Source organism: Schistocerca gregaria, chromosome 8, assembly GCF_023897955.1.
Source record: "Schistocerca gregaria isolate iqSchGreg1 chromosome 8, iqSchGreg1.2, whole genome shotgun sequence".
Classification (NCBI taxonomy): Eukaryota; Metazoa; Arthropoda; class Insecta; order Orthoptera; family Acrididae; genus Schistocerca; species Schistocerca gregaria.
The window spans coordinates 237158050-237185798 of NC_064927.1; the positions used below are offsets into that span (position 1 = coordinate 237158050).

The 27749-nt window shown below is 44.0% G+C and overlaps 1 protein-coding gene across 1 annotated transcript in view; it reads left to right on the forward strand.

The window, feature by feature from the left end:
• The window catches only part of LOC126285133 (homeobox protein DBX1-B-like), a 212517-nt gene that overhangs the window by 178681 nt on the left and 6087 nt on the right, over nucleotides 1–27749 (forward strand). The gene's annotated exons all lie outside the window — the stretch shown is intronic.

Genomic DNA, 27749 nt, shown 5'->3' on the forward strand with positions numbered 1-27749 from the left:
GTACGATGTCATCACGTTAGTTAGGTTTAAGTAGTTCTAAGTTCTAGGGGACTGATGACATCAGATGTTTAGTCCCATAGTGCTCAGAGCCATTTGAACCATTTTTGTACAGTCGCAAGAAGCCAGATTCCAGAGGGGCATGTGGAACTACAGAGAAGGAAGGCCATCGTGTTCGGTGTATCGCTCTGGCGCAAGCATATGCAATTTGTGCTGCAGGTAGCACAACAGTGACACAACGAACTGTTACAAATTTATTACTTCAAGGACACCTCCGAGCTAGAAGCGCTGTCGCATAGGCACTGATGTTGATACACGCCGATGTGCGTGTTAAACACCATAAATGTATTTGTTTCCTCATCTAAGGAAGTTGAACATAAGCATCGTATTAATCAACATGCAGTTCCTAGGCGATCCATTAGCTCGTCAATACGCAGAAGTGTAAATCAATCACTGTTTGAGTGGCAACCGTAGCTTTAAAGTCGGTACGAAGTCTCATCTTCCTGTTCGCTTTTCTTGTGATGGGAGTTGGAGAAGCCCACTCACTTGTAGGAACAGGTTTCAAAACTGCGATTTGGTCTAATCTATTGAGTTCGGATGCAGATGCAGTATCATCGCGAATGACATTGGACACCGGACGAGCACGGTAAACTTAGTTTTTCATTGTCTTTGCTCGTGATATGGGGACGAAAGTTCTTCGCGTCTCCCAGTATGCTATTGAACATATGCCCATATTTTTCATTCAGCTTCTGAATACCGGCATGGAAAAACTGTGCAACAACAGCATACACACTTTCCTGAATATCTAAACTAAATAAATCAAAAAGTATCCATGCCAAAATATTGAGACTAGAACGTGACTGAACTATCGTGAGCCGGACGGAGTGGTCGAGTGGTTCTAGGCGCTTCAGTCTGGAACCACGCGACCGCTACGGTCGCGGGTCCGAATCCTATCTCGGGCATGGATGTGTGTGATGTCCTTAGGTTAGTTAGGTTTCAGTAGTTCTAAGTTCTAGGGGACTGATGACCTCAGAAGTTAAGTCCCATAGTGCTCAGAGCCATTTGAACTAGTATTTGACAAATAAATGGAAATCAGTCTTCAGCGTGCAAAGTCTTGGAACCTCTTTTAAAACTCGCGATAAAATGTTTTAACTATTGTAACATATTCTGTCGTGTCTGGTATACAAATGACTGCGTTAAATTCCGGGAAATTCTTCAGGTCATGAAGCGGATGGTGATGTTTCCGTAGAAGTAATTTGTATTTGATAACACCAGTCGTTTCCATCATATCTGATGATTCTCCCCTTGCGTTACAAGACTTAATGAAATAAAACAATAGGTGACGTACGCTATAAAAATTATCTGACTGCTCTATTCACTCTCGTTCGTCAGAAGACAAGTGCATCATATCGTCTTCGTGGCTGGTTTTCTAATGATGTTCCAGTGAATGATGTTCCAGTGAATGTTCTTACAGCTCATAGTTGTGCAATAGTGTATCAAGCACTTTGCATGCCATTCAAACTATATGAGAAGTAAAGAAATCCAGTTGAGCATAGTGTGATATGTGTTCTCCACTTTTTCTTTTTTTGGATAAGTGCATAGACCAGATGTTACTCGTATTCCAGAACGTAAATCTAATTGAATACACTTGGTATTGTTGGCGGACTCTGTGCCACGCCGGTTACCTCGCTCCATCTGCAGCCTGTTCCCGTCCTCTTCACCCTTCAGCCCCGCTCGCCGCTGGACTCGGAGCGCTATGCAGGCGCGGCCGGAGCGGTCGCGGTCGCGCTCGGCGACCGCTGCTTGGCCAGGCCTGGCACACAATCTCAGCCTGTATCCTGTTATCAGCAAGATTCTGAATAACAGCATCGTGAAGCATTTTGTCTTAAAATGAGGTTCCGCAAGAGCTGTGAAATTTACAGTTCCTAGTCATGACTCGAGTTCAACAATCAGTGCCTTGTAAGATTGATTATTATGACGACAGGTACGATAAAATTTTAAAGCACCTGCAGTTACATCAATGTCCGCTTCTAACTAGTCATTTAATGCTCAAATAATGTCTCCATAAGGCGGGGTATGAGGGTGTAACGGAGGAAACAGCTTGCGACGCAATTGGAAAACATACACTCCTACGCAATCGGAAAATGTACGCTTCTACCCACCCACGAAAGAAAGAAAGCGCGTATTGATCCACCTGATATACTGTACGCAGCGAAGCGTTGCTCTCGTTGCAGGCGATGCTCTGTCCATTCCTCTTTGTCTGCATGAAAAGAGCGGGAGGGTGGAGAAGGTCGCATCCGCCACTGGCATTCTGCGCTTCACTCGTCGTTCTTTGCTGAGAATGTTGTGCTTCCATCAGTATGCCAATAGCTACTACCAATGTCCCAATTTGTTGGCTCTGTAACTGCATAAGTGCAGAGAGTAATTGTTCTCCAGAGTTAAGGTACTAATGAATTACAGACATTGGCTACAGGTTGGTATCGATGTAAATCAACTGAAAATTTGTGCCAGACCAGGATTCGAACTATGGTCTCCTATGCAGTTCCTCTGAAAACTTTTTTTCTTTCCTCAAAAAAACCTTGCTACCGCCCAAAGAGAGAAGAGCTGGGGCAAAGTGAACAGGGGTCGCAACCAGAAGCCTGGCCACCATCTCCAGTTCCCGCCCCCTAAGAACCAAGGAAAGCGGTAGGGAATGTGGAAAAGAGGTACGAAGAACATCAGTGATTTATTTATTTCTTTTATTAATTATTATTAATGCCACTGGGAATAGCAGGTAACTGATCTCGCGAGGAGGAGTTGGCGGCAAGTCACTAGACTCACTCAAGCTGTCGATGCATAGTTTTTCAGAGAACAACATTCCGATGACCAGGGAATATACTGGTTCTAAGAGTGGAAAAGGCATGCATCAACTCCTCATTGCAGGAACATCCCAGCTCTGGGATGTGTTAAGAAAAACACTACAAAGGAAACTGGACAAAAGTGTCTGTATTTGTGATTATGGACAACTGCACAATAGCCTTCATTAAGGAAGTTCGAAAAATTAAGGACAGTTTTCTCGCAGTCAGCAAACGAGTAGTGAACTGCGTGACCACAAGTCCAATCCAAGGAGTTCGTCTTCGCTTGAGGGATGTATCTAGAGTCCGAAAATATGAACAGGTGAGGAGGTATCTGATGAGGTGCTGTACGGGTAATTGAAACCAGCATCTGTCGCACCAAGAATGAGACACCTATCACTGATCCATACACCAGGCGATGCTCGTCTGTCTCCAGAACATCAAATGGCAACAAATAACGGGGTGTCTGCGAGGTCAATCCCGTGAAGGTGTAACCGACATACTTGCTTCCCATTGACTGGAAGTTACCGTGCAGACTGGAAGTCAGTGGCAAGATGATTAGCACTTACCAATCACCAGGCACCACCTGAGTGAGGATACTTCCCCTCAACTACTTTTGGTGACCCGTGTTGATGAAGACAGCCGTAGATCGCCTTCGCGGATACAAGTGCGTTGGCAGTATCTCAGTGCGGGCGTAGCTCAGTTCGAGGAAAAAACAGAGGAAGTATAAGAAGGGCAGCGGGACGTCCTAAAGCTGTGTACGGGCTAAGAGAGATCAAGGGCCTCCAGTAACAAGCTGGTAAGGACCGAAGGACAACGACGCCACGACACCATTTGAGAGCTGATGAAAAGGGATATCACCCTATCAGGGACGTGATAGTTATCTAAACCGCCACTGTACCGTGCGAGGATGAGGCTCTCGTACCTTATCTTGAACGACAGGCCGTGGCAAACATACACTGATCAGCCAGAACATATGACCACCCACCTAACAGCCCGCCCGGCTAGCCGTACTCCTTGTCCTTGCCGAGTGGGAAGGCGTACCTGTTCCCGGCGCGAATCCTACCGGCGGGTTTGTATCGAGGTCCTGTCTGCCGGCCAGCCTGTGGATGATTTTTAAGGCGGTTTTCCATATACCTCGGCACATGCGAGCTGGTTCCCCTTATTCCGCCTCAGTTACACTATATCGACGATTGCTGCGCAAACACAGTTTCCACGTACGCGTACACCTTAATTACTCCACCACGCCAAGGAAGCAATGAGGTCCTGGTAGGTCGCTGGAAGGAGATGGTACCTCATCTGAACGCGGAAGTCACATAATTCTCGTAAATTCCGAGAAGGGGAATAATGAGCTCTGACGCCACGTTCAATCGCATCCCAGATTGTTCGATCGGGTTCAGATCTCGCGACTTGGAAGACCAGCACATCAAGTGGAACTTGCCACTGTGTTCATCGAATTGCTCCATCACACTTCTAGCCTTGTGACACAGCGCATTACCTTGTTGAAAAGTGCCACTGTCATTGGGAAACATTATCGTCATGGAGTGCTGTAGGTGTTCAGTCCTAGCGAGTTCACTTCATATTTGTACCATACACATGCATTTAGCTGCAGTGTGGCTTTAATGTCACCCGAGGCAGCGCTTAAGCCGGCGTTTGATTGATGTAGACCGTACGGTAGCTGGATGCGAAGTGAATTTCTTTCACTGCCTCTCCGACCGTATTTATGTATGTGCGCAGCGGACGGCCAAGGGAACACCTGCCGTCATCCGCACTATTCCGAAGTAGCAACATCTAAATGGTCACTTTCTAGGTCATAATGTTTTTTAACACTGTTGCATTTTAATTAAGAAGCTTCGTAATTTTTGTATAAATGTAATTAAGTTGGCTATAATCATAGAAAAAGATTTAGCCCTCCTGAATTTAAACTTTGCCGTCTAGAATTTTTAGAACGGAACTGACAGTAGAACATGACCTGTGAACTACATCTTTGAGAGACGTATTGTTTGATATTTGCGTCAAAGTCTTGAAACTTGTTATAGCTCTATTATTCAATGCATTTCATCAGGTGCTGAAATCAAAACTTTCTATCATTAATATAACTGATATTTAATCTATTTCAAATAACGACTTTTTGTTCCAAATCTAGTTTTTAGTAAATTATTCGTATACTATTTGAGGTCACATAATTACTGCTTTTATATCGAACTGAGGCTTCATAGAAATTTTTGGCTTTCTAGCTTTATTATTTAACGCCACTTATTTTTCGTAAAAACGTGGATTCTGACGAAAATTTTGTTCCGATCAAGTTGAAACTTGTAACAGTTGATTTTGAGATACATTTGCACATTATGACTAAATTTTGGCTTTCTTGCTTTATTATTTAGCGGCACTTGCTTTTTATTTAAAACCATGTATTTAGGGAACGATATTTATCTGATCACTCTGACAATGACAACTTTAACATCAATAGACAATTAATATATAATTTAAACATTAATATACTAAAGAATATGTTGAAAAAATTTGGAAAAGTTATTTTACTTTTTAATTTCACGCTTACATTATGCGTAATAGTTGTATATTACGCACTGGCGCGTTATGATGACGTGGCGCTAGTGGCAGTGAACTGGGGTGAGTCCCGGCACACAAGCTCGTCCCGCAATCTCTCAAATGATACAGCTCTTGTTTCACCACAAAGAGTGTAGGGGATAGCACAACTTTGTAAAAAAAATACCTACAAATACGTTGGCGCACTAAAGAATAACGACTCTGAAGTTTTTGTTCTGTTCTCAATATCAGTTGATGTATTACATGTTGTGCAAATTAGTCGGTCGACTTTTCTGCTTCACCGATGCAAGTTGCGACCACCTGCCGTTAAAGGGCTCCGAATTTTTGCGTGTAACAAGGCGGTATGTAACGTAATTATGTCGATACGTCAGAAGCAGCGTGTTGTAATCGAGCTTCTAACCGCGGAAAACGTCCACACACAGGGCATCCTCCCCTTCAGCATGATCATGGCAGACCACACACGGGCGCTGCGCATCTGCAACCATTCGACGCCTTGGGTTCCCTGTCATCGATCATGCTCCATGCAGTCCCGACTTGGCCCGATCCGATTTTCACCTTATCCCAAAATCTAAAGAACATCTTCGAGAACTTCACTTCGATAGTAAAAATGCAAATGTCGTGTGACTACGCCCTCCTGTCAGGTAGACCGTTCGCCGGCAACTTCGGCGTCGATGGGGATGAAATGATGATGAGTAGGACAGCCCAACGCCTAGTCCCTGTGCGGAGAAAAATCTCCGACCCAGCTGGGAATCGATCCCGGGCCCCTAGGATTGACGTCGTCTCGCACTGACCACTTCTTTTTTTTTTTTAATTCTGTGTTGATTTCATTTTGTTCTATTTTGTTTGTTATATATGATCGGGGCGGACGTCTCATGACACCCGTTCAGGTTGTTAGTTGAATCGTTCACTAAGTTTTTTTCATTACAGAGGGTAGCTAAACCCTCTGACCGAACACGCTGAGCTACCGTGCCGCCTACCACTCAGCTACCGGGTGCGGACACATTGATAGTGATGAAGCGGTGTAAGCAGAAATGAGGCTGTGGCTTCGTCCACAAGTCAAACATTCTACAGTGATAGTATCAACAAGCTGGTCTCTCATTGGGAGAAATGTTTTCGCCGTCAGGGTGGCTATGTTGAGAAATAAATGTGTAGGTATGAAGAATAAAGATGTAGAATGTTAATAACGTTTGCTTTAGTTAAAAAGCTTTAAGAATTACTAATCAGTATCCCCTTGTATATTGAAGTGAAGCTCACATGACTGAGGAAGATAAAAAGTCACTAAAAAAAACGACAAAGATGTCTGAATTCAGAAGAGCTATTACTAGATTGCCGGCCGCGGTGGTCTCGCGGTTCTAGGCGCGCAGTCCGGAACCGTGCGACTGCTACGGTCGCAGGTTCGAATCCTGCCTCGGGCATGGATGTGTGTAATATCCTTAGGTTAGTTAGGTTTAAGTGGTTCTAGGTTCTAGGGGACTGATGACCACAGAAGGAGAGTCCCATAGTGCTCAGAGCCATTTGAACCATTTTTTTATTACTAGATTGACAGACAACGCTCAGTCAATCGAGAAAAATCACACAACTCAGAAATCCGAGGCCACGTGCAAAGGCAAGAAATAAAATACGTAACTGAGGGCGAGCGAGAATGATACAGTATAATGACTGCACTTGGCAGAAGAACGTGTCAGATTGCCTTAGCGGTGGTACGAGGGCACCGGTGAGTGTCGCAACTAGTGATGAACAAGATCATTAACTTTTCTCTGACTGACGGCAATCTTTTATGGACCATTTGGTGTCTGCAGCAGTCGGTTGAAATGGCTCAATGTGATTCCTAAAACGTACCATGTGATCTGGATACTGACTATACCAGCCACGGAAACGGGCCTTGAGGACAGAGCAACTAGGGTCATAGTGAGGCAGAGTCTTTACTGTCAGGCTTACTTAAAACCTCGTGTTACGAAGAAAGTGGCAACGCGTGCAGGGAACACTACTCTTTCATATCCAACCTAAGTATGCTCACAGTCAGGCTGGCTTGCACATTTTTGAGCAGACAGCTCAGTTGCGTTAACGTGACAGACATTGACTTCTTCTAACGGCCAGAAACGCTCCTCTGGTCCCTCCCTAGTGTATTCCTGCGCGAAGGACGGTTCAAACATAGCGCACAGCGTTCCCTTACAATGAAAATTGCCATATTGCCAAAAATTGCTATCTTTAGAATTAATTTCCTACTACGACCAAAACAAATAATGGATAATACCTCTTAACCAAAGCATTATAACTGTCTCTTTGGTGCTCTCATTCTAGCTCGCAACACAAAATCACGAATCAAATCAGAGTCAAAATGAATTAATATAATGGCTATCTTCGAAGGCTTGTTAATCCCCAACTAATCTAATTTTGATGTGATAACAATGGTTTGCTATCCGATGAGAGTGTGGCATCACGGCCAGACAAGCACTATGAGGCTCAGGGGACACGAAAGGAACACTGTAATCGAGAAGGGAGTGTGACAGGGTCGTACTCTATCCCAGAGGTTATTCAAGTTGTACGTTGTGCAAGCTGTGAGGGAAGCCAAGGGGCAATTTAAAAGGGAATTAATGTTGGTGGAGTAGAAATTAAATTTTAATGTTGGAGGATGTGTTAGAACATTTGTAACAGGCAGCAAAGGACTTGCAAGGTCAGTTGAATGGAACGGATAGTGTTTTGGAAAGGTGTCACGCAAACATCAGTAAAAACAGAATGAGATTTTCACTCTGCAGCGAAGGAGTGTGCGCTGATATGAAACTTGCTGACAGATTAAAACTGTGTGCCGGACCGAGGGTCGAACTCGGGATCTTTACCTTTCGCGGGCAAGTGCTCTACCAACTGAGATACCCAAGCAGGACTCACGACCCGTCTTCACAGCTTCAATTCTGCCAGTACCTCGTCTCCTACCTTCCAAACTTTACAGAAGCTCTTCTGCGAACCTTGCAGAACTAGCACTCCTGGCAGAATTGAAGCTGTGAGGACGGGTCGTGAGTCGTGCTAGGGTAGTTCAGTTGGTAGAGCACTTGCCCGCGAAAGACAAAAGTCCCGAGTTCGAGTCTCAGTCCTCTGTCAGGAAGTCTCATCAGTAAAATAAAATTATCGGTAATGGAGCGTAGTCTAATTAAATGAGGTGATGCTCAAGGGAATGGCAGGGTGTGCTCCTGTCGAAATATCGACGGTGGTCGACGACGTCACCCAGCAGCAAACCCGTGAGTTATTTGAACATTCAATTAGCCGGGAAAATTTAAGGTCTCACAATAATATTACAATTGTATCGAACTACAAATTAATATCCAGGCCACGAACACAGTCCAGTCCTCACTCCGTCATCACCAAGAACACTATTGGATCGCCAGGGAAGGCTTTCAGAGGACATTCTTGAATTACTTAGCGAACAGCCTGCTTCTCAGCGCTACAGTCACAACTACGAGAACTTATTTTCTTCGGCTTGTACAGAGAATCGACATACTTTCCAGTGTTGCTTCTCATTTGGTTGAGAACCGACCAGATCTGAGGTGACAATTCAAAGTCAGGTGGGTCGGTCGACATGCATGGCATCTAAAGCTGTTCCGTCGTAGCATTAATCTGCCGTGTCTGTTTCCAGCAGTTATCAATATTAAAACTCCTTCCAAGTAACGTTCTGCAGATTTCCGGCGGTGTGTAACGAGTTCGGAGCCTACCTTTACTGATTCTTGAAATGTCTAGGTGAATAGGAAGGTTAGGATTTTTCTGTAGTTTTTTCTACTCCCTTACAAATGCACTTTCTCGCTACCGAGATGGAGGTGGACTGTGTCTTAATATGGATAGCCAGAAAGTAGGTGTGGGTCTGATACCACCAACTATAAGACGCACGTTATGAGTGAGCTGTGTATGTACAAGTTTTGTGTGAGCACTACTCATCGAGACGAGCTCATGTACGGTGTGTCAAGGAGCGATTGATTATACCAGGCTAGTACCTTTAGGAATCAATATTCTGGGTACAGAATGCCTTTGCAACAGCTTTGCTATTTAGAACACGAGTAAGAATGAGTGACTTGGAAGTTCACATTTTAAAGAACTATCGTCAACGTGGCACAAAAATTTGGGGCAACCTGCTTATCAAACCGGAATAACAACGTTGCGCAGGAATCGTAACATAGGGTGTTATTTTGAGGGTACTACAAACTGAAAGCAAGAACAACGGTCCGAGTAAACAAAACAAATAAAAATGGAGCATAATTACTGCGGTTATCTCTCGGGGACGGTTGGGTGGTGAAGGAACATAAATCTGAATAAAATTAATGTTCCCTTCTGTGCAGAAGTCTCGCATGACGCCGCCTCCTCCCTAATGCGAAAGTCGGGTCATAAAATACGAGTCAAACTTATCTCATTAAATAAAAGCTTACGTGGCCGACAGCATTTTTTTAAATGGCAGAACACCTCTTCTGGTCCCTCCTCTTTTGCACGACCTCAACGCGAAACGGCATGACATCGCTGCAAAAATAAAGGATAACGGATACGCAACAAATAAAGATAATTAATTTTATCAGAGGATAAAATGACACGTGTAGTTAACTTTATTAAAGTGAAATGCATTTATATATCATAGCTTCTGCTCTTTTTGGTGCACACCCGGCTCCTCTCTCTCTCTCTTTCACGTCGCTCTGTATTTTCCTCTCTCTCTCTCTCTCTCTCTCTCTCTCTACGCTTTTATTTCTGCCCGCTCGCTTCTGCTCGCGCGCGGCCGCCACTGTTGAAAAGCCCATCTCGGAATTACGTCGGTGAGTACGCCATGCGGAAAAATACCGGGCTCGTTTCAGGTCTTTGCAGTGTAATACGTCTAGCGGAACGGACACAATTTGAGCCCTTTTTTAAAAAAGCGAGAGGAATGATAAAATAATTTTTTCCAAAAAACAAGCTGCGAGGCGCGGCGAGGGCGCGGTCCGGGCTTCCTTTTAATAGTGAGGGAGGGAGGGAGGGGGGAGGGAGGAGAGCTCGCGGAAGGCAGCGCGGGCCGCCGTATGGAAATGACACGTCGCGGAAGAGAAAAAGCGCCCAGCTCTGGGCGTGTGCGCGCGTGCGTTAGCCTCGCTCCGCCGGGCAGCCGTATCAAAGCTTAGTCCGCCAAAAAATATATATCAGCTTCTTTTTTGGGTTTCATTTGCACTCGCTCAGCCGACACTGCGAGCGAGAGAGAACGCCTCTGTCAAGTACGATAATAAAACAGCGCCGCTCCGGCATAATAAAATAAAAAAAGGGGCGGGGTGGGGGTGGCAGCACCAAGATTAGCCTCATGTGATTTCAGGGCCACAAACAACACAACCGCCGGCGCTCGTTATCTTCAATTGACTAAACATAGTCTTCTCCCCCCCCCCACCCCCTCCCCTATTCTCTCGCCCTGTTTGCCTCACTCGGCCCCTGCTCTATTTTCATGTGAGTCCAGGCGTAGCGGTATGCCTGTTATTCCCGGTGACGGCTTTATTAAAAAAAGTATACCGGTAGCAATACTGATTAGCAACTAGTTATTCTTTGTGGGTTAATCCAGCGTGAAGCTGCTAAATTAAAGGACGGTATTCTCTGCTATTGTCACTCAAAACCATACCAGGCGGGGTGGGACAGAGGTTCAGGAACTGGGCAAATACGTTGATAGTGTCGTCAAACCTGGCATAGGCAGAAAGGCCAAAAACTTAAGGTTCCAACCGTCTTCGCGAACACTGACTGCCAATAAAAATTCACTTCCTGAAAGAAACGGGCTGCTGTCGACATAATCCATACGAACATACCGTCAGCCAGTACGAATATGATTACAGTTTCAGTGAACTGTGGCGTCTGTAACGACCATCAGAGTACATTATTACAGTCACCACACTGTTGAAGCGGTGCTTCTGTTCCCTTTTGTCCAGCCGGTGTAGCCGAGCGGTCCTAGGAGCTACAGTATGGAACCACGCGACCTCTACGATCGCACGTTCGAATCCTGCCTCGAGCATGGATGTATGTGTGTCCTTAAGTTAGGTACGTTTAATTAGTTCTAAGTTCTAGCGTTCAATGGTTCAAATGGCTCTGAGCACTATGGGACTCAACTGCTGTGGTCATCAGTCCCCTAGAACTTAGAACTACTTAAACCTAACTAACCTAAGGACATCACACACATCCATGCCCGAGACAGGATTCGAACCTGCGACCGTAGCAGTCGCACGGTTCCGGACTGCGCGCCTAGAACCGCGAGACCACCGCGGCCGGCAAGTTCTAGGGGACTGATGACCTCAGAAGTTAAGTCCCATAGTGCTCAGAGCCATTGGAACCATTTGTTCCCTTTATTTCAATAAAATCACTAGCTACGAGTCGGTACAGGTTGAAAGTTCGGTCCACAACTCAGACTCCTGGTTCGCTGCAGTTACGCAACGAATAAACACTGTCAAATACTGAGAGCCCATCGTAGTTATTTCAAAAATACAGCCACAGTCGATCATCAGATATCGTCCAAGATTTCTTTATAGCTCGTCAACAAGGTAACAGCAGGTGCATATGCTGTAAGCATGTAGACTACATACGAGTCTGGCTCTTGTCACAGTGTGACCAGCCTTAGCTCGGTCCGTAGAGCACGGGGTTACGCTGGGGCCAACGAGATATTCGGGCCCTGTGTCCCCTGAGCCTCATAATGTTTGTCTGGCTGAGATTCCACACTCTCATCGGTAGCAAACCATTGTTATGACATCAAAATTAGGTTAGTTAGGGATTAACAGGCCTTCAAAGTTAGCCATTATACGAGGGTCACACCAAAAGAAATGCACACTATTTTTTATAAAAAATCTATATTTTATTCTACATGTTTGAAAGTTTTATGTTGTGTAGATAAATCCTTTAGGAACAATATTTTCATATCTCCACACAATTTCCATCCCTCTCAACTGCCTGTATACCCGCACGGTAAAATTCTGGACCAACCTGTTGGAGTCACTGTTTGTCAGCGTGCACAAGGGAGTCATCATCTTTAAACCTTGTTCCACGAAGAGAGTCTTTCAGTTTCCCAAAGAGATGATAGTCACAGCACGTGACTCTACAGGTCTTACAAGTTACAGCGCCCATCTCAGAGCGGGAAGCGAGTTATTACTTCAGACGACTTAAATCATTCGTAAATGCACATTTAAATACATCCAAACCCTCAATAACACATGACAAAATGGGCACCTCTTCACTGACATGTCATTTCCAGTGGGCCCGGATGCAGCAGAGCACTCGCGATGTATGCCAGGGAAGGCAGCTAGTGTGACGTGACAAATTCGCTGTGGGGCCTGTATTCCCATTGTCCCCGGGTCATGTCATGTCGGGGCCCACGAGAATTACGGGCCGCGCGACGTACTTTTGACGTCAAACTCGTTGTCTTGGCATATATACATTGTGGACGCTCGGCTGCATCCGGGGCCAGGTGGAAAGTCAGAAGTTACGGTGTTGCGAGTGTTGTAGTGTGGGCTGTATATATCGCAGGACGCTGAAATCGGTACTCTTGCTAAGTACGCTTAAAAAAAAAAAAAAAAAAAAAAAAAAAAAAAAAAAAAAAGCTTCCATTTTCTGCCCAACAGGTGAAAATACGGCACTGTAAGTGATCAGAATTAGGTACAGGAAAATTGAAGGAACGACCAACCACATGATAATGGTGGGTGATGCACTTTCATTAGGATATGATCGCAAGTTACAGCGTATGTTCAATATGGTCTCACGACTTACGAACATGCTGCATGGTTGCCAGCTGTTGACAGCATATCCGTAGTAAGCTATCCTTCAGATCATATGTTCTAATATCCATTCTGATGTCCTCACAACTAGAAGGCACATGGATTCAAAATTGGTTCAAATGGCTCTGAGTACTATGGGACTTAACTTCTGAGGTCATCAGTCCCCTAGAACTGAGAACTACTTAAACCTAACTAACCTAAGGACATCACACACATCCATGCCCAAGGCAGGATTCGAACCTGCGACCGCAGCGGTCGCGCGGTTCCAGACTGTAGCGCGTAGAGCCGCTCGGACGCTCCGGCCGGCCACATGGATTCAGGTCAGGGCTCTGGAAGGCCACACATCCTGAAGTTGACTACAGATGAGCAGGTCATTACCAAAGGCTTGCTGAAGCAAATCTTTCACCTGACAAGTGACATCTGGCGTCGTACTATCTTGCATGAAAAAAGTGAACACAGTTGTATTCTTGTTTGGTTGGTTGTTTTTGGGGAAGGAACCAAACAGCGAGGTCATCGGTTGCGTCGGATTGGGGAACAAAGCCGGCTGAGCCCTTTCAAAGGAACCATCCCGGCATTTTCCTGAAGCGACTTAGGAAAACCACGGAAAACCTAAATCAGAATTGCCGAACGCGGGTTTGAACCTTCGTCCTCACGAATGCGCCACCTCGCTCGGTTCGTGTTGCTGCAAAGCTGGAATCATGCGACTGCACAAGGAGGTCCTTATAAAGTGCAGATGTCACTGTACACCTAGCGGGATCGCGAGGCGTCATCTCCTAGAATAAAAATGGACCGAGAATGAGTGAGCTCGTGGAACCAAACCACACAGTCATTTAACCTGAGTGCAGTGGATGTTCTTGCACAAAATGTGGCGGAGTAGAAAAATATGTGTCGGTTTTGTGCATACACGGCACTGTGCAGAGTAAAATATGCTTCGTCCGTCCAAAGGATACTCCACGACCTCATGTCATCCATATCCATGCATGCCGTAAAATGAATGGTAAGGTCACGGCGTTATAGCCTGTCTTGGGGCTTCATTTGGTGCACATTTTGAATGTTGTAGGGATATCAGTGAAAAATGCGCCACAAAATCTTCTATACTATTGACCAGGACGGTGAGACAATTCCCGTGACACTTACTGAGCACTGGTTGCAAAATATGAAATATGTGCTGCACAGTCGGCTATAGTTACAGTAACCTCATCAGAAACTGCCATGGGAATCGGCAGCCTCCTTCTCCCTGCTGCACCACCTAATTCATGTGTCTTCAAGTTTCTTGATCCTATTCCTTATCCCATTTATTGACATTGGCCCTCTCGCAGCTATTTCTGTCGGCGATATTTCTGCAATGAAGCTCTGCTTTTACTGCCTTTATGGTAAAACACTTTTACCAGCAGTGCATGATCTCTCTTTTCAACAGCCATTGCGTTCCGTATGGATATCTTCAACCTTGTCAGTATTTTACACCTATATTCACTTCACAAAATAAATCACCACGTGTCACCGGGTAACGAACAGCATAGTGACATCAAAACAGGAATCATTTCACATTCTGAGTGCTCACATCGCCATATTTTCACCTGGTGGCAGAAAGTGGAACTATTATTTTTTCAGGATACTCTGTGAGCGCACCGATTAATGAACACACATACGATGTTTCAGAATCCTCCGGTGTATACAGCCCCCACTGCGGCACTCAGTTTAATTATAACCATCCGGTATTAAAGTGATGTGAAATGGTTGCTATAGGTCCTAAGACCTGTAGAACCCCGTGCTGCGACGCACGCCACATTGTTCATATATCTCATTGGCCCCGTGCCATGGGAAGTGACGTGGTGAAGGGTGGCGCATGTCCAGCCGATTGCGGTGTGCTCGCTTCATGCTGTGAATATGTAGTTCTGCTGATTGTGGCAGTAAGCAGACAGTCTCGATCTCTGAGTACCTGGCTACAGTGTACAAGATCGTGTTATCATGTCTGAGACCTCATATAAGGCACGTAAACAATGTCAAATGCTTAGTGATTACTGTGAAGTAATTTGCCGTTTGAGAGAACGATGCCATCACTTGATTAGACTTTGAAAGTGTCCACATCGGTGATCTGCAGTAAACAACTGGTCGAATCCCGCAATATTCAGTCAATGCGAAAGTGAGGGAAGTCACATGGATCGTTAAGGTACAGGTAAGCCAATTCTGACCACAAAGCCTCTGTTGATCCAATGTGAACGTGGGACAGCGGTCGGTCAACTATAGAACAAAGAAATTGCCCAAACAGCGGTGAACATTGAGAATAATTATGATATTTCATCTGTGATAATAATACTTAGGCCTTCGATAAGCACATTATTGTGTTCTTCATAGATTATAGTGTGACGTTTTATTTTGTATGGGGTTAGGTGCGATTATGACTAGGGTTTTTTTCATCTTTAAGAATTATTTAGATTTTTATATTTAAAAAAGGAAATTAAATTGACAAGCTTTGTTCGGCGGAACTTCTGACTGTATATTGCCTATGTTTGGCCTTTTTAATTTTTGGCATGTTATCTTACAAATTTGTGATGTTGAAATAGTTTCGACACTAACAAGTAGATACACACACTCTTCTCTGTAGTGCTCTATGTACACAGGGATTTGTCTTGACTATGTTACTTGCATTTTTTAGTTTTCAAGTACTTTCATTATCACCTTTCACTTTCTGTAAAGCGTTCCGTGGTACACCTTGATATACATTATATGAATATTCTTTTTATTATGAAAGCACCTGAAGATGGCATAATGGATTGCCGAAACTGACAGAAAAAATAAAGTAAAAGAACTTCTCGACCTGAACGGCTGTTTGGCGAATTTCTTTCTTAAATGAACACCAAGGAAGGTTCATTCTATTTTACACTGAACACGTCACACCTGCTTCATATTTACAACTACCATCTGGGCATTAGTGGTGGACTTAGCACAACAGCACTGTTCGTCCCGCACCAGTTGGAGACTAACAGCAGGCGCGCACGTTACTGAATAGCCGTCCCTTGTGTAGCTTGTCGTCAACATTATGGTACGGACGGTTGCCTTTAGAGTGGTGTCTTGTCTGGGATGCGTAGACGGCTGACGAGTGGTGCCACAGAATTTTCAGTGATGAGTCTCGGTTCTGCCCGACCGTAGAAATGTGGGAGTGGTCCCGCCCAGGGGAGGGGACATACCCAGCCGTGTTACAGGCAGCATGCGCCGTTACTTACAATCTTATGATATGAGAAGCCATTGCGTATGACCTAATATCACCTCTGCTATTGATTCTTTATTGGTGTCCTCATCTATAACATCTCATAAGGCAGCATCAATTGGTACCATAGAATTTGAAGCCATTTTGACTATTTTTCGGCCGTGACTGTCTCAAGAAATATGTAAAGGCTTTTTATTTTTTTTTACGAGGGTCAGTCAAAAAGTAATGCCTCCTATTTTTTTTCTACGTTTAATTGTCAGGAAATTTAAATGCAATTACATAGGTTGAAAACCACAACATTGAGGATCATTTTGTCATTTTTCAATGTAATCTCCGCCCATCTCTACAGTTTTGGTCCATCTTTGAACAAGGGCATGTATCCCAGCACGGTAAAAATCACAGCTCTGCTTCCTAAGCCATTGACGCACGGATGTTTTGACGGCCTCCTCATCTTCAAAATGAATCCCACGATGAGCTTCTTTTAGTGGCCCGAACAGATGGAAGTCTGATGGTGCCAGGTCAGGGCTGTATGGGGGATGAGGCAAAACTTCCCATCCAATTTTGACAATCTCGTCAGAGGTGTGACGACTGGTGTGTGGTCTTGCATTGTCATGCAAAAGAAGAACATCTGACATTGATTTTGTTGGGCGAACTCGCTGAAGACGTGCTTTAAGTTTTTTGAGGGTTGTGACGTATTGAACAGAATTTATTGTGCATCCCTGCTCCAAAAAATCAACCAGAATCACACCCTCTGTATCCCAGAAAACTGTTGCCATAACTTTCCCTGCCGATCGCACAGTTTTGAATTTTTTCTTCCTCGGCGAGCTTGTGTGACGCCACTCCATTGACTGCCTCTTTGATTCGGGTTCAAAAAAATGCACCCATGTTTCGTCCCCGGTCACAATTTTTTTCAGAAACTCATCTCCCTCCAAACGGAAGCGCTGCAAGTGTTGGGAGGCTATTGTTTTCCTTGCCTCTTTATTCCGATCGGTTAACATTCTTGGAACACACCGTGCACAAACTTTTGAGTACCCCAATTGTTTAATAATCGTGATCACACTGCCTTTACTAAGAGAAATAATGCGACACACTTCATCTGCAGTCACCCGACGGTCACCACGAATGATGTCATCAACTTGCTGAATGTTGTGTGGAGTCACTGCACTCATCGGCCTGCCGCTCCGCTTTTCGTCAGTCAACGGTGTTTGCCCTTCAGCTTCCTTACAACGACGAACCCATCGTCTAACAGTGCTGACATCCACTGTCACAACACCATACACCTTCTTCAGTCTTTCATGAATGCGTATGGGCGTTTCTGCATTCAAAAATTCAATCACACAACGCTGTCTCAAACGAACATCGATGTCGGCCATCTTACAAACTTCTGCTGAGCTGCCACCTGTTGACACAGAAAGTTACTACTGCAGTGGGTTGCAGAAGAAGGTTTGAGGAATGGCGCCAAATTCAAATTTTTCACTTAACTTAATTTTTTTAAGTAGAAAAAAAAAATGGGAGGCATTACTTTTTGACCGACCCTCGTAATTACCGGTACCAGTCACAAACTTTGTCAACTATTGTATTACTTATTTATTTTGCGACATGTTTCGAGGGTTACACCACATCTTCAGGCTAAATGGCACTACTAAAACAACATTACAATAAGGTCGAACTGATGTCACATAGTCTCTCCGGAAATGCCGTGGTCATCTTTGTTCTGCCACGCCGGCGCATAACTTCCGGGTAGTATTCCACACTAACTGCACGAACATAAGTCAGGAACTGATGATACACTATCCCATTGTAATAAAAGAAAACAGTGAGAAGGACCTTCACATGTGATCAGACTTGTCGATCTTCTTCGGTCTTGGTTCTCCTGGTAGTTTCTATCGGGCCGACTGGCCCTTGGTTTCGACGTCATACCCGTACACCCATGTTTCGTCACCTGTTATAACCTTGTTTAAAAGTTGCCATTCAGCAGTTTCTACGCGACGTCGTTCTTAGTCGAAATTCAGCAATTTCGAAAAAACTTTGCTGCTACACTTTTCATACCTAAAACATAAAAAAATTGTTTGGTATGCTCCAAAGGATATCTCGAGATTATCAACAACCTCATAAATGGCGATTCGGCGATTTTACAGAACCATTTTTTTACTTCTTTCACATAGTCATCAGTACTTAATGTGCTAAGGCGTCCACAGAAGTCGTCTTATCCACCCCCTTTAATATATTTATTCAGGTCTAAAATCTTGTCTTACTGTTAGTAAATTCCCCAAAAGCCTCAGTCAAGATTTAGATTGCAGTGCTGCACTTTATTCGGTTTTTCAAGCAAAATTTAATACAAATTCTTTGATCCATCTTCCTCGAAAATAAAAATTTGCTGATCACTCGAAAATAAAAGTATGTATAATCTTTTGACTGTCAACAATAAATTAAATATTCAAAATAGCTAAAAATACAAACATACATCAGGAACATGAGTACCAACAGGATAAAAAGAACTGAAAATCGGATGTTTGAAGCTCACAAATTTAAAAAAGTCCCATTGATTTTGCTCACACCAAAGCAGAATTTAGATATGAATATGTATGTGGATCTCCTCCCAAACTCCTGGATTGGTTTCAACCAAATTTGACACAGAAACAGCAGGCTTCACGATTATCAGCACTGTAGATCTATAACCTCTTATCTCCAATAGTAGTGGAGATACGGGCAAAAACATTTTTCAGCCCTTTGTGTATACTGTATAGGCTACCCTGCACAATGGGTATGTTGTGTGGCAACAGTATCTGCTAGGTAAGTCAACATGCTTTGCGGGGTGGCCTACATGTCATGGACAAGAAATAGTTTTCTGGGTCCTGAAACAAAGACTGCCCTGTATGACAGATGTGTTCTGTTGGAGCAGTATCAGCTGCTTAATCGTCCTGCTTAGAATGGCAACCTGTACATCAGGGGCAAATAAATTATTTCTATGCCCGTGAAGTCTAGCTTACCCTTCGTGACAGGTGTGTTGTGGGGGTAGTATTGATATGCTTTATTGAACTGTATTGTAGGAGCTCCACATGCTGATGTGCATGGCTGGTTAAATGGTGAGATGGGTAGAGAAGGGGATGGACAAAGCGAGAGGGAGAAGGAAATGGACTGAGAGAGGAGGCTGAATGTGAACAGGGGTAATGGCAGATGGCAAAGGAAGAGGGGAAGTGGAAACAGAGAAGGGGAGGTGAATATGGTCGGAGGGAGGGAAGAGGAATATATGGTCGGAGAAAGTGGGAGGATTAATTGGATGAAGGAAGCGGAGGAGGAGACGAAGAGACAGAAAGAGTGGGGAGAAGAAAATCGACGCATGGAGATGAGAAGATGAGGTGGACAGATAGAGGAAGGACAATGTGATAAGATACTTTATTGTCATATAACATGTTTTTATACAATCATTCGATTGAGAACATTGGTGACTCGTCAGTCTTTAACCTAAGTTGTTATAGTATTTTATATACTACAGGAAATACGTAATACATACATTGCTTAATGTAATAAAAATACAACATTATATTTTAAATTTTTTCGTAACTCATCGAATCATTACCATAGACTTCACATACCTATATGAAGTATGGATGTACTGAACGGAATACAAATCGCCATTCAAACTATAATTCTGTACATAAACATGAATATACAGTGAACGTGTATACTTTGTATCTATATGGCTTCGAGCGTATACCATTTGTACTTGTATCCTTAGTCACTATTCCTATTTATAAATTCTTCTAAACTATAACATTTGCTTTTTATTCATTTAGAGATTCTTCTAGACTATAATAACATTTGCTTTTTAGGTATGTGCCAATGGTGACCAATGTGGATTCCCCAAATATTGACCTTATCTTATTAATGATTTTCAGAGCCATGTAATATGGAGTATTCTCGTATAGTGTGAATCTGTGACAAGTTAGCATGCATTTCAATTTATGTCTAGTTTCATAGGCATGTGTGAATGTCTTTCTTTCAAACAGATGCGAGTTCTTCTGTACAAAGAGAAGTAAGTGCTTCATATATGAAGATGGAAGGGATTGTCACGAAGTCCAGGCTTTCGAATAGTGGTTTGCTTGTATGTCTACTATTCTGCTCTGATTATTATTATTATTGTTATTATTTTGATTGGAATACTCTCTTTGAAATTCCGAAGGTGGCAGGGGTAAAATACAGAGAGCGAAAGGCTATTTACAATTTGTACAGAAACCAGATGGCAGTAATAATAGTCGAGGGGTATGAAAGGGAAGCAGTGGTTGGAGGGAGTGAGACACGGTTGTAGCCTATCCCCGATGTTATTCAATCTGTATATTGAGCAAGCAATAAAGGAAACAAAAGAAAAGTTCGGAGTAGGTATTGAAATCCATGGAGAAGAAATAAAAACTCTGAGGTTCGCTGATGACATTGTAATTGTGTCAGAGACAGCAAGGGACTTGGAAGAGCAGTTGAACGGAATGGACAGTGTCTTGAAATGAGGGTATAAGATGAACATCAACAAAAGCAAAACGAGGATAATGGAATGTAGTCGAATTAAGTCGGGTGATGGGGAGGGAATTAGATTAGGAAATGAGACACCTAAAGTAGTAAAGGAGTTTTGCTTATTGAGGAGCAAAATAACTGATGATAGTCGAAGTAGAGAGGACATAAAATGTAGACTGGCAATGGCAAGGAAAACGTTTCTGAAGAAGAGAAATTTGTTAACATCGAGTATAGATTTAAGTGTCAGGAAGTCGTTTCTGAAAGTATTTGTGTGAAGTGTAGCCATGTATGGAAGTGAAACTTGGACGATAAATGGTTTAGACAAGAAGAGAATAGAAACTTTCGAAATTTGGTGCTACAGAAGAATGCTGAAGATTAGGTGGGTAAATCACATAACTAATGAGGAAGTATTGAATAGAATTGGGGAGAAGAGGAGCCTGTGGCACAACTTGACTAGAAGAAGGGATCGGTTGGTAGGACTTGTTCTGAGACATCGAGGGATCACCAGTTTAGTATTGGAGGGCAGTGTGGAGGGTAAAAATCGTAGAGGGAGGCCAAGAGATATATACACTAAGCAAATTCAGAAGGATTTAGGCTGCAGTAGGTACTGGGAGATGAAGAAGCTTGCACAGGATAGAGTAGCATGAAGAACTGCATCAAATCAGTCTCAGGACTGAAGACCACAACAACAACAACATTATTTTGTAGTTTGAAGATTCTAAGGAGGTTTGTCTTTTCGGAGATGAGAAGGAGGCTTGTTTAATTATATATCGAATACACATGTGAGCGAAGCAATGGGGAAAAAGGATCTTGTATATATTCTGAAGGCGAAAAAGGCAATTGCGCATTCCCAACGGTGCAAAAGTACAAGAGGAACATTGCTGTCGGAGACCACATATTTGCCCATTGGAGCGGAGTAGTTTGGACAGCGAGTGGCAGACAAGGAGCAGGGCAGGAGCAGATAGGCCCCCGGCCTTCCTCCCTGCTCGCGGCTTTCAATATGGCTGGCAGCTCGGCCCTCCCCAAGGCGGCAGCTTTCATCGATAGCCCGGCGCCAGCCCCACCCGAGTCTCCGTCTCCCCAGAGCAGCCGCCTCCTATCTCGGCTGTCGACTGCACCCAGCGCCGAATAAAATTTAATTATACGCGGAGGAGCCGACTGTGTAAGTTTCCTCATTTTGATTCGCGCCCGCCCGCGACTTCCTCCTGCTGGCCTCCCCTTTTCTTTATTTGATTCTTTTTCGCGTCAAGATGGCGCTCCAGTATTAGTCCACCATGAATAGACAATCGTATTATCCGCGGATGGGGGGCTGAATCGAGACGCATGCATTAAACATGAGCTCCCCCACCCGTACCCCTCTCCTCTCGCCCCTTACCCTCTCACCACCCACTCAATCTCGTGGAATATATATTTAATTTTTTCATTTTTTTCAATGGAAAAGTCGTTACCATAAAATTGATTCCCCTATACCCTGCAACTGCTCTCTCACGACAGTTCGCAGGGAATGAAATATCCCTGCTGGGAGATGCGGAAATATTTGCCATTGAGATGTCACGCTGCCGAAACGACGATGAAAATTACTTCCATGTCTGCGGGAGGCACGAAGGGAGAAGTTGTGGCAAGGGAGTAGCTTCCCTCTGATTTCGCTCTCTTTCTTTTCTTTCTGCTTTTCTTTTAATTTGACGTACATCTCATCATTCAACCGTTTCACGAAAAACCACGTACTTAGAGACAAAGTTTTGAATAAAACAGTAATTTAGTGTATTACTGTGGTGTGCGTACTGTAAGACCTTCGGTACACACACCATCAGATAATTTGACTTGACGCTCTAACGAAGTAGGCGAGTGTCAGCAATATGTCTCGTGGTCTTATCGTGGCGTGTTTATCTTCTGCCGTTAGGTCAGACGATAGAAATGCCACTTGCACGCTTAGAGTAGCAGATTGACGGTGACCAACTTTAAACAGAACTTGATTAATTTTCACACACATTTATTAAAATAATAACATTCATGAACATTACTTAACTTGATTCTGGATGCTATTTACAATTGGCAATCTGAAGTTCCTTTGGTCTTGGTACGTTAATCTTATTCTCACGTATCTCTGATAATTGACAAAGAGTCTATACATTTCTCTTCATGGCTATGTAAAGGAATATGATAATCTTATTAGGCGCAGACTGAAACTTGACTATAGACTAATGCAGACTAAGGCAGACTGGCTAATCGGATGTCTGTACACTCGTTATAGAACCTCGGGCGTTCAGGTAAAACTGCGCGAGTGTGATCCGCGAGGAGAAAAGGTTCTACGTTAGCAGCAATCTCAATGGCTGCGTTACATATTAATACGCGGATCGGCGGAAGCAGAATTTGGTCCGTCTTTATGGCAGCGCCATCTCGTAGTGCGGAGACGGACGAGCTCTGCGCCTGCGCTTTTGTGCTTAGCGGGGCGCGCTCTAGTGGGAAAGTTGTGTACACGCTCACTACGCGGAATTATGTACCTAACAATTACCTTATTCATATATTTTCTTATTTACTCGAACAGCGCTTATACGGAGCACGTTAAATCAATATTTCAGTTCCTGCTGCATGTATTTCGCTCCTCGTCGACAGTCGTTAGGTATGTCCTGAACTCTGCTTCCAGAGATGTTCGATGTTATGGGGCTGAACTCTGCTTCCAGAGATGTTCGATGTTATGGGGCTTTCTTTTTCCTTCTTGTCAGTCCCTGAAGATCACTTTCTGAATTTTATTATTAAACATATTCCTGCTATGTGTCCCTATTATGTTGATGTTTGACACTTAGTGTCTATGTAAACCGTGCTGCTTGTCCTTTCATAACATTACTAAAGATTTGCGTCGTCAGTTTGTTGTTACCAATCTACACAAATATGCGAAGAACCACATTTTTATTTCGTGGATTGTGTGTACTATGTTCTCTACATGTTCACAGATTTCTGTGTTAGGTCGTGGCCTATTGTATTCCGGGCATTCTTGGGTCAGTAAGCCTCTATCAAAGGAAACTCCCAATAGCATCCCAAATAGATTTAGTGTTTAAATGGCGCAGCAGATATCCCGTAAAAAACTGAATACAGATAAAGCATGAAAATAGGAAGAAGGTGTGCTGAGCTGTGAAAAAAGAAGCGAGATGGAAACAATGAACGGTCCAGGCTTAAAAAGTACGAGATCGAGAGGTATTTAACAGCAGCGCGACGTGACTATTTCGTCACAGTGTTGGACTATGAACGGGACGAGCTGTGTTCAGCACTCTGTCGTGCAATTTATTTATTTATTTCCACGACATCATGAACTGTCCGTGCGGTCATTGAAATGTTTGTACTCTTTCTGTAGTCTTGGCAGATGTTATAGTACACATTGGTTATAGAACATGAGTCGTTTGGTAAGAACATGTTATCGTAGCAAGTGAATGTGACGAACAGTGAAAGTAGGTGAGATACCACATAGACGTTTCACAGAAATGAAAACAACAAAGAAAGTGGTGTGAACTATGTTGCAACAAAAGAATTCAAGAGTCAGAACTACTAAAACGGTGCGTAACTTCAAAAACGTTATTTATTTATTTATTTATTTTTGGCAGAGCACAGGGGAACTGTGTGATTGTGAAACGGTTGCGCTCATTTGTTGCAGCTTATCTGACAAACTGCTATATTCTCATCATTTCCTTGCGAGTGATCACACTCACATACATACGGACACCGAAATCGGGCAAGGCGTAAAAATTAGGTACCTCGATAAGAGACTCCTATCATATGACACACGTACAGTCACTAACGCCGTGTATGACACACCAGACGTGATTTTCAGTGGAGTATTCTATTGACTTGTCACCATGTCATCAAACGTTTGCGGTTCCCATTCGAAAGCCACTTCGTTTCGGCTGCTTAACAGAGTAGCTGTGCAGTCTTCTGTCATTATAGGTCCCTACTTCACACCTCGCTGTTGCAAATGGACGTTACACCACGACTCAGATACAAATTTGAATACAGCAAACAGCGAGGAAAAAAAATTGGCATGAGGGAGGTTTGAACACGGCTGGCCCACTTGGCAGTTAAACTTTTCTGGCACCCAAAGGGAAGGTTGGGGGCAAAGTGAGCAGGGGCCACAATCCGAGACCTGGCCACCATGTTTCGTTCCTACCCTCCAGGAACCAATGAAAGCGTGGAGTAGAGGTACAATGGACAGCAATGGTTTATTTGTTTATTTTCCTTTCTTTTCTAAAGTAACATTAATACCACCGAAAAACAGGAAATCGGCGTCGCGAGGAGGAGGGCACAGCAAGACGTCAGACTCATGGAGATATCCACGTTTAGTTTTTTCGAGAAGAGCATTCCGATGCGCACAGAATATATCGGTTCTAAGTATGAAAGAGGTGGCGATCAACTCTTCATGACAGGAGCACCCCAGCTATGGGGTGTGTTACGGAAGACACAGCAAAGGTAATTGTATAAAAATTGTTTGTATTTTGGATTGCAGACAACTGCACAATGGCGTTCATTAGTGAATGTCCAAAAATCATGGACTGTTTTCGAGCCATCAGCAAACAAGTTGTGAGCTGAGACTCCACAAATTCACTTTACAGAGTTCGTCTTGCAGGAAGTATCCGGAGTCCGGAAAGAGGAGCAGTTGAGTAGGTATCTGATGAGGAATCGTATGGGTAATTAGGGACATCTAACGACACCTCTAGCTAGTCTGTACACCAGGTGATGCTCGTCCGTGTCCAAAACATCACAGGCGATACTCAGCGGGGTGTTTGCGAGATGAATCTTGTGAAGGTGTGACCAGCATACGTGCTTCCCATTGACAGTAAGGTACCATGCAGACAGGATGTCAGTGACAAGATAAGGAGTGCACACCTATCGCGAAACGCCACACCAGTCGGCGTGGGGATGCTTCCCCTTCACCACATTCGGTGACCTGTGCTGCTGAAAAAAGCCATAGATCCCCTTCGTGGGTGTCCAGTGCGCTGGCATTATCGCAATACGGACGTAGCTCTGGTCGAGCAAAAAGTGGCGGAAGTAAAAGAAAGGCGGCTGGAGGTCCGAAAGCGGGATAGGTGCTGAGGGAGAGAGAGTGGTGTAAGGGCCTCCAACAATGGGCTGGTAAGGCACGTAGGACAACGGCGACACAACACCATGTGAGAGCCGACGAAAAGAGCTAGCGGTCTGTCATGAACATGATACAAACCTAGACCGCCCCTGCACCGCGGGAGGGTGAGGGCATCTTACCTCTTATCTTATCTTGAACAGCGAGCCGTAGAAAACAAATGAATTCAATGCCGCCATCATGCGGCGTGCCATGGATGACGGAACGGGAAGTGTCTGTGCCTCGTGGATGATATGTGACGCGAAATATGCATTTACATATTGCGTCCACTGCAGAAGATCGAGTGCATGTAAACGGTGATCTATTTAGGGAGCAAAACAATTGATGATGGTCGAAGTAGGGAGGATATAAAATGTAGACCAAGGAAAGCGTTTCCGAAGAAGAGAAATTTGTTAACACCGAGCATAGATTTAAGTGTCAGGAAGACGTTTCTGAAAGTATTTGTCTGGAGTGTAGTCATGTATGGAAGCGAAACGTAGACGATAAATAGTTTAGACAAGAAGAGAATAGAAGCTTTCAAAATGTAGTGCTACAGAAGAATGCTGAAGATTAGGTGGGTAGATCACATAACTAATGAGGATATACTGAACAGAATTGGCGAGAAGAGAAATTTGTGGCACAACTTGTCTAGAAGAAGGGATCGGTTGGTAGGACATATCCCGAGGCATCAAGGGATCACCAATTTAGTATTGGAGGGCAGCGTGGAGGGTAAAAATCGTAGAGGGAGAGCAAGAGATGAATACACTAAGCAGATTTAGAAGGATGTAGGATGCAGTAAGTACTGGAAAATGATGAAGATTTCACGGGATAGAGTAGCACAGAGAGCTGTATCAAACCAATCTCTGGACTGAAGACCACCACCACAACAACAACAACAGCGAAAACCCTATAATATACAACAATACAAAACGTAGCCTATATACAAATGTAAAATTACTGTGATTTGATTGCCGTCGTTCCCATAACAGCCGAACATATCGTCATCGGGCCACTCTTCCAATGGGTTCAGTGAAACCTATGAGCCAACAACGGATACCAGTATATATCAAACTACTCTGAAAATATCCCTGAACAACGCCCAAAATTTTGTCGGTGGATTTCAGGTTACCCTGTTTACGGACATCTAAAGATGAGAATTCATCGAATTGTCCAGAATGTTCTTCAGACCAGCCAGTGTGGCTTGATGACACGGCACATGGACATCCATAAACATTCCACCGTTGTTTGGGGACACGAAGGCCATGAGCGGCTGCAAATGGTCTCCGAGTACTGGACCATTACCGTTTCCAGTTACTAATGTTGGACCAGAAGACCGAGTCTATTCCATGTAAACCACCACCAGTTTGCACGTTGCCTTGTTGACAACTTGGGTACATGACTTTGTGGCTTCTGCACCACACTCGAACCCTACCATCGGCTCTTACCTACTGACGTCGGGACTCATCTGACCATGCCACTGTTTTGCAGTCGTCTAGCGTTCAGTCGATATGGTCACGAGCCCAGGAGAGGCTCTGCAGTTGACGCCGTGCTTTTAGCAAAGACACTCGCGTCGGTCGTCTGCTGGCATAGTTCATTATCACCAAATTTCGCCACACTGTCCTAATAGATACATTTGTCGTACGTCCCACATTGATTTCTGCGGTTATTTCAAGCAGTATGTTAGCACTGAGACCGCTGCTGTCGCTTGTTGAGTGAAGGCTGTCAGCCACTGCGTTGTCTGTGATGAGACGTAATATGAAATTTGCTATTCTCGGTATACTCTTTGACACTGTGGATCT